Source organism: Saccostrea echinata, unplaced genomic scaffold (genome assembly GCF_033153115.1).
Source record: "Saccostrea echinata isolate AGI-Se365-2 ecotype Australia unplaced genomic scaffold, CSIRO_AGI_Sech_v1 ptg000009l, whole genome shotgun sequence".
NCBI lineage: Eukaryota > Metazoa > Mollusca > Bivalvia > Ostreida > Ostreidae > Saccostrea > Saccostrea echinata.
The window spans coordinates 13,456,955-13,464,739 of record NW_026889758.1 but is presented as its reverse complement, the minus strand read 5'-3'; positions in this window follow the sequence as shown (position 1 = coordinate 13,464,739).

Genomic DNA, 7,785 nt, shown 5'->3' with positions numbered 1-7,785 from the left:
AAGGTAGCAACTGTTTCTTCGCAAAACACTAGACACTTTGAAGTGAAAGTTTCGGGTCTTTCGGATGAGACCTTAAAAACCGAGGCCCTGTGTCACAGTAGGTATAAGATCCCAACTGCTCAATGGCCCTGAGTGCCGAGTAAAGGTCTAAATTTTAAGCCCTTTATCGGTATATGGTGACTTCTCTATACTAGTATGAGTGAAAAATTCTCGAAAGGGACGTAAAACAACATACAATCAATAAATCCATCAGTCAATCATTCAAGCAGATGAAAAACTTTAGAGTGTCGCCTTTTTAAACAAACAAAAATAAATACGTAAAATAAGAAGCTTCTCTCTTTAATACATAATTCAAAATCGATACACAGAATCGTGTTCATTTAATCTTCTCCACGCTTGTACAAAGATATAGGCCCTACTGACATCAGATCCAAAAAAATGGAGAAGGAGCAGTATTTTCTTTTTTTAATAGAATTAAAAAAAGAACATGTACACAGAATTATGTACATGTACCTTGGAATATAGTCTACGTGTGTTTTATCAGAACAAAAATCAGAACAAAACTGTGAAGAATTCTGCAGTAGATGGAATCCGGATAGGGCTGCATAGTTCAATATCACACCGTAGCACCGTGATGACGCAAAAATGCAGTGATGATGGTTCGATCGCACGATGAAACATAGCTGCAGAACTGTAGCTCTCTGCTTGAGAAAATTCGGACAGACAAAGTAGAGTCTGTCCGAATATTCTCAAGCAGAGAGCTACAGTTCTGCAGCTAAATGAAACAATAACGTGATGCGAAGGCGATCGGACGATGACGTAATACTCGCTTTTCATCAATGCTATAACGTTATTGCATCATCTTCATTGCAGCGTTGCGTTATCGCATCATCGACCTAACAGTCGCTGTGACGCTGCGATAGTAAACTACCTCGCCTTATTCGTTTCTGTCTGTTTGTCTGTCTGTCTGTTGTCAACTTTAACCTAGCCCATAACTATTGCGCTGTCAAGGGTTAGGCTTTAATATTTGACATGAGTGTTCATTATGGCAAGACCTTCCCATTGGTACAGAAATTTTTGGTCATGTGACCTCAACTGTGACCTTTGACCTACATTTGAAAAACTTTAACATTGGCCATAACTATTGCACTGTAGTCTACGTCCCACTCCAGAATCGTGTTACCATCGGGGGCATAGTGTTTCACAAACACATCTTGTTCCTATATATTTCAATGTAAAACTTTGATTCACTAATGTGGCCCCACCCTACCCCCGGGGACCATGATTTGAAGAACCTTGAATCTACATTACCCAAAGATGCTTCCTTATAAGTTTAAGTTTTTTAGGCCCATTGGTTCTTAAGAAGATTTTTGAAAAACATTCCTATATATTTCAATGTAAAATTTTGATTCCCTTTTGTGGCCCCTACCTATCCCCGGGGGTCATGATTTGAACAGTTTAGAATCTATACTACCCAAGTATGCTTCCATATATGTTTCAGCTTTTCTAGCCTAGTGTTTCTTGAGAAGATTTTTTAATGACCCCACCCTACTTTTGTCTTTTCTTGATTATCTCCCCTTATAAAGAGATTTGGCCCTTCATTTTTGCAATTTAAACTCCCCTTTACCCAGGGATACTTTGTACCAACTTTGGTTAAAATTTGGCCAAGTGGTTCTTGAGAAGAAGATGAAAAAGTTTACAGACGGACGGAAAGACGGACGGCGGACAACAGGTGATCAGAAAAGCTCATTTGAGCTTTCAGCTCAGGTGAGCTAAAATGCGTAGAAATATCCTCACAATTCTATATAATGCGATTTATAATGTCGACATGATACCATTTCTTAGGCTTAAACGTCAATAGTTTGATAATTTTTTGCTTGTTAAAAGGGAATGTTAATTCAAGTTTGTCGTCATCAAAAGTTCAATATCTGACAAAAAATGTAAATAGTTTTCATCTAGACCCCACCCTCAGAATAAGAAATACATGCATATGTTGAATGTTGATTCAAAAGACTTTATTCGGTAATGGCTAATATCTGCCCACTAAATCAAACTTTATTGGGGAAATATAAGAAATAATGTTTTAGACCAGGAGAATATATATAGACATCAATGCATTAAACATTTTCATCCACCGTGGTAAATAAAACCTCAAAAAATGATGTGAGTTCAACATTTAAAACATGTATTAACTTCGATAAATTGATGTGGAGATATCGAGCGCAGGTGTACTCATACTCCAACTTTTAATATTCTTCAGTCAAATTAAACAAAATTTGTGCATTTTGCCTTTTTTTTTTTTTTTTTTAAGATTACGGGAAATCTCAATAATTTATGACGTCACAGAAACAAAAATTCCAATATTTTATAAATTTTATTAATTGATGTGCATTAGTTTAGTGCGTTAGTGCGACATTGAGGAATTTCATTTTGATAGATTAAAGTGCACAAGTTGTCCAAAACATGTCAGAAAAATGTCATTTATTAGAAATTGTTGTCATATGTAAATTACCAAACTTTAAAGTATTGTATTTGACAATATTTTAATAAGAATATCTCGCGTTCTAACGCAACAACAGGGGGCGGTTATACGTTTCCGTACATTTGCCGTAATTACGAGACTTCACGATTTTTGTTGAGGGCTAATTCTTCATTATATTCATGCAAATAGTTTGCCTGCTTTTTACCAAGAAAGAAAAAAAAAAAGATTTTCAAATGTGAAATAAATATGACAAGCAAAACCCCAAGCTGCAAATGCCTAAATCCTGGATTTTCCTGACTTCTTTTAATACTCATGCAAATAGTGCACGGTAATAGAAAATACTTTTAAATATTGCATGAATAAAGATAGCTTTGATTCTTTCAGTCACATATGATAACGCCTTTTCAAAGAGTCCCGTAGTACGAGAGGGAGGGGGCACTTTTTGGGAGAAGAGTCTTGCTGCATTTTTAATTTAATTTTTCACTTATTGGCCTCTTATTCCCTAGTGTTGCAATACGGTCGAACTATGGTCAAATTATTGCATTTAAAAAAAGTTAAATCGAAAAGATAGAGAGAGTTCCTCTTCTTCCCTTCTCTACCCCACCGAAATAGGATTTTGGAGTTTAGGCATTTTTTAAATTTTTTTTTTTCCTTGTCAATTTTTTAGGGGACGAAAGGTTTAATAATGCCTTTTAAAAGGCGTAAAACGCATTTTGAAAGGCATAATAATACTTTCTGAAAGGCGTACAATAACGCCTTTTTGAAAGGCGCAATTTCACCTTTTCTTCGAAAGGCGTAATAACGCCTTTTGTCCCCCGTTTTCGCGAAAGCGAGAGAACATAAAATCTCATTCATCCGTCAATTTGTCTGTCAGTCTGTCTGCCTGCACAAAAACAACTTTTCAATGAGAAAAGATGGGACATTTCACATGTACATAACCTGTGAACAGACCTTTCCAGATGTATTATGATTTTTGGCCCTGTGACCTTGACCTTGAAGTTTGACCTATTTTTCAAAATTTTGATATAACTTTAAATTGGTCATTACTTTTGATTGAGAAAAGATAAGGCTTTCATATTAAACATGTATTTTACCGGAGACAAGACCTTACTAAATATACTCTGACTTTTGACCCCATGGCCTTGACCTTGAATTTGACCTACTTTTTAAAAATTATCTTTGCATAAAACTTTTGATTGAGAGGAAGTAAGGCTTTCATATTTCACATGTACATTACCTGTGACAAGACCTTTCCAGATATACTACACTTTTTATGACCCTTTGACCTTGAAGTATGACCTACTTTTCAAAAATTTTAACATTACTTTAAATTGGTCATAAAATTTGAATGAAAAAAGATAGGGCTTTGGTTTTATACATGTATATTACCTGAGACAAGATCTTTCTAAATATACTTTGACTTTTGACCCTATGATCTTGACTTTGAAGTTTTAACCACTTTTCAAGATTTGTATCTTTGCTTATAACTTTCGATGGAGAAAAGATAAGGCTTTCATTTTTGACATGTGCATTACCTGTGACAAGACGTCACCGAGCATGCTATGATTTTTGACCCTTGACCTTGATGTTTGGCTTAATTTTCAAAAAATTTAACTTTGGTGATTACCTTTGATTGACATATATTACGGCGTTCATATTTGACAAGTGCATTACCTGTCACCCGCGTGGCGCAGTGGTTAGAGCGTCTGCTCTAGAGTCGCGGAGTAAGGAGTAGATCGTCGCGGGTTCGAATCCCACTGTTGGACGTGGAGACAGGTCCTTCAGATGAGACCGTATAAACCGAGGTCCCGTGTCGCAGTAGGTGCTGGCACGAAAAAGATCCCTCACTGCTCAATGGCCGTAAGTGCCGAGTATAGGACAGAATTTGCAGCTCTCCACCGTGGTGGCGTATCCATATGAGTGAAAAATTCTTGAGAGGGACGTTAAACAACATACAAACAAAAAAAAACCTGTGACAAAACTTGAACAAGTGACCTTGACCTTATTTTCAAACATTTTATCTGTGTTGCTAACATTTGAAGGAGCGAAGATAGGGCATTCTTATTTGACAATTGCATTACCTGTGACAAGCATTTCCAAATGTTCTATGATCTTTAGCCCCATGACCTTGACGTTGACATAATTTTCTAAAATGTTAACATTGCCTATAAATTTTGATTGAGAGTAGATATGACATTTCTTTTTGATATATGCATTACCTTTTTAAAGATCTTTACGATTGTATACTCTGGCTTTTGACCTTGTGACCCTGACCTTAAAGTTTAACCTACAGTCTTTTAACCTTTATGCTCTATAGGAGACAGGACTTTCATATTTATTTTCACATGTGCATTACTTGTGACAAGACCCTTCGGATGTATTATAATATTTGACTTCATGACTTTGATCTTGAAGTTTTAAATAGTTTTGAGAAGCTATGATCTTTGCATAACTGTTATTAATTCAATAATTTGTCTTTTTTGTACAAAGACAAGACACACAAACAAGACAGTTACAATATGTCATAAATAATGGCATCCCATCCACTAAGACACCGAAATCTGGGGACCACAATTCTCTGAACTCGCTTGTTTCAATGTTTTACTTTGGTAATAACTTTTCTTTTGAATAAGACAAGGCTTTCATATTTTACATGTACATTATCTATGACAACAAGACTTTCACCTAGAAGTTTGATTGTTGATTGTATGTTGTTTTACGTCTCATTCGAGAATTTTTCACTCATATAGAGACGTCACCATATACCGGTGAAGGGCTTCAAATTTTGATCTTTACTCGGCACTCAGGGCCATTGAGCAGTGAGGGATCTTTATCGAGCCAACGCCTGCCGTGACACAGGGCCTCGGTTTTTGAGGTCTCATCCGAAGGACCCGCAACTTTCACTTCAAATTGCTGAGCGCATGGCGAAGGAACAGTTGCTACCCATTTTTTATCGACTTAGGTCAGTCGCTGCAGAGATTCGAACTCAGGATCTCCCGATCAGGAGCGAGCGCTCTACCGACTGAGCTACCGTGAACGGTTCCTAAAAGTTTGAAGGACACATGCGCACTTTCAAAATAGATACAATATGCCTTAAGGACATACGCAACATACCTTACCTACTGATAATTTTTCAAGATATTCTTAATTTAAGATTTAATTACCAGCGGTTTTGAAAAGATACCAATTGATGAAAATATATACTTATAAATTAATAAATTTTGCAAATAAACTCCGAAACGGGTGCATCAGAGTTTTTACTTACTCCTTTAAGAATACACTAGATACAATATGATGTCCGTAAACTATATTTAGATTTCACTCGCATTGTAAGTATCGTACATTAAATTAAAAGTCTACTTTTATTTTCTATAAAGAGCCATGAAATAGCAAAAACGTAAGTGTGGTGGCGTTTCCGGTTGGCGGATCTAAGTTTCTGGCAATTTTCAATTAAACTGACAACAAGCAATCGTTTATTTATTTCATAAAACGTCATCACTGAATTATTCAATCAAAACTTGATTTAAAAGACATAAAAGAGATAAGCTGTGATAACCGATTAAAAAGGGAGATGTGCAAACTATTTTTGTCATTCACCGATCTTAATATTGACGGAAGCTTCTAGAACATCATATAGCATCGAGCCCGATGTTAAAAAGAAAAACGAGACGAACATAAAAAAAGCTTATGTGTGAATGGTCATTGAAATAATGGAAAATCGTTGATAACACTATAAGTTGTGAATATATTTATATATCGAAAGACTGTTACATATATGTAGTAGGTTTTCCTAATAAATTTATCGGTAAAATGCCTCACCGAGAGTATCGTGGCGACGAACCCGAAGTACAATTTCTACTTCGTAATAAACTTGCTTACATGAAAAGAGAAAATTAATGAATAAGACATTGTTCAAATACAATTAAAGCTGTAAAATTTTGTGCTTTAATCAATACATTTCAGTTTTTTGTTTTTTTTTTCTGAATACAGTCTTTTGTATCAAATACTCGGCCTATTCATAGGGCGTTAAAAGCTAATTTTTACACAGGTACTTGCGTCTTGGATTATATATATGTATGTACCTTATTGATATGTAAAAAAAAAAGTAAAGTACATTTTTTACATATCAATAAGGTACATACATATACATAAACCAAGACCCAAGTACCTGTGAATTTTTACACCTCCCCCCCCCCCCCTCCGAAAAAAATCAATTTATCAGTAAAATGTGAATATTCGCTGCTTTTATCCTTGACGGAAATGATATAAGAGCATCTGAAGTACAATATCCATAACATCATGAACATAGTATAACAGGTTTCACAATAAACATCAATTAATGAAATTTTTTTTTCAAGTTTTTACGAAAGGGGGGGGGGGGGAGCACATGCGGGATTTTGAACAAAGTATTTCTTCCTGCTATAACCCTGTAGGCTGTCAGTAGAAATTAACTACAATATATTTTATGTCGGTAGTGGTATAAATTCAATTCCCCGCGCTTGCGCGGGATTTCATCTAGTTCTTGTATAATTCAAAGAAAAATAAACAAAAATTACTAAACACATATTCCAGATGTTTTGTTCATCCAAACTTGTTTTAAAAGAAGTGTACAACAGCATATATAGACACAAATGTAGCACACAATTCCTTTAAGTATTGGAACTCTTCAACTCCAGGGGAAAAGACAATAAAGTTCAAACTACGTTGCGTATGTCCATAAATAGTCCCAACCACTAACAGACTGAAAACGGAGGACCACAATTCTTTGAATTTGCTTGTTTAATTTGAAACGTAATAACGTCTCTTTGCGTTATTACGATTTTATTGGCTTGTAATGCACTTTTCGCTTGCAATTTTCTTGCAACTTGCACTTGCAATGTAATTTTCACATCGCATTATAACTCCTTTTTAAAAGGCTTAATAACGCCTTTTCATTCCCCCGTAATCGTAGATCGGGGATATACAATTTTTGCCCTGTCTGTCCGTCTGTCTGTCTGTTTGTCCGTAAAAACTTTAACCTTGCCCATAACTTTTGATTGGTGGGAGCTACGGCTTTCATATTTCACATGTGCATTCCTTGTGTAAAGATCTTCCTTTAGGTAACAACATATTTGACCTCTTGACCCTGACCTTGGAGTATGACCCTCTTTGCAAAAAATTACCCAACTTTGACCATAACTTTTGAACAATTGGTGCTAGAGCTTTCATATATCACATGTTTATTCATCGTGACAAGACTTTTCCATGGGTTTAAATATTTTTGACCTTGACCTTAGAGTTTGACACACTTTAAAAAAACTTTA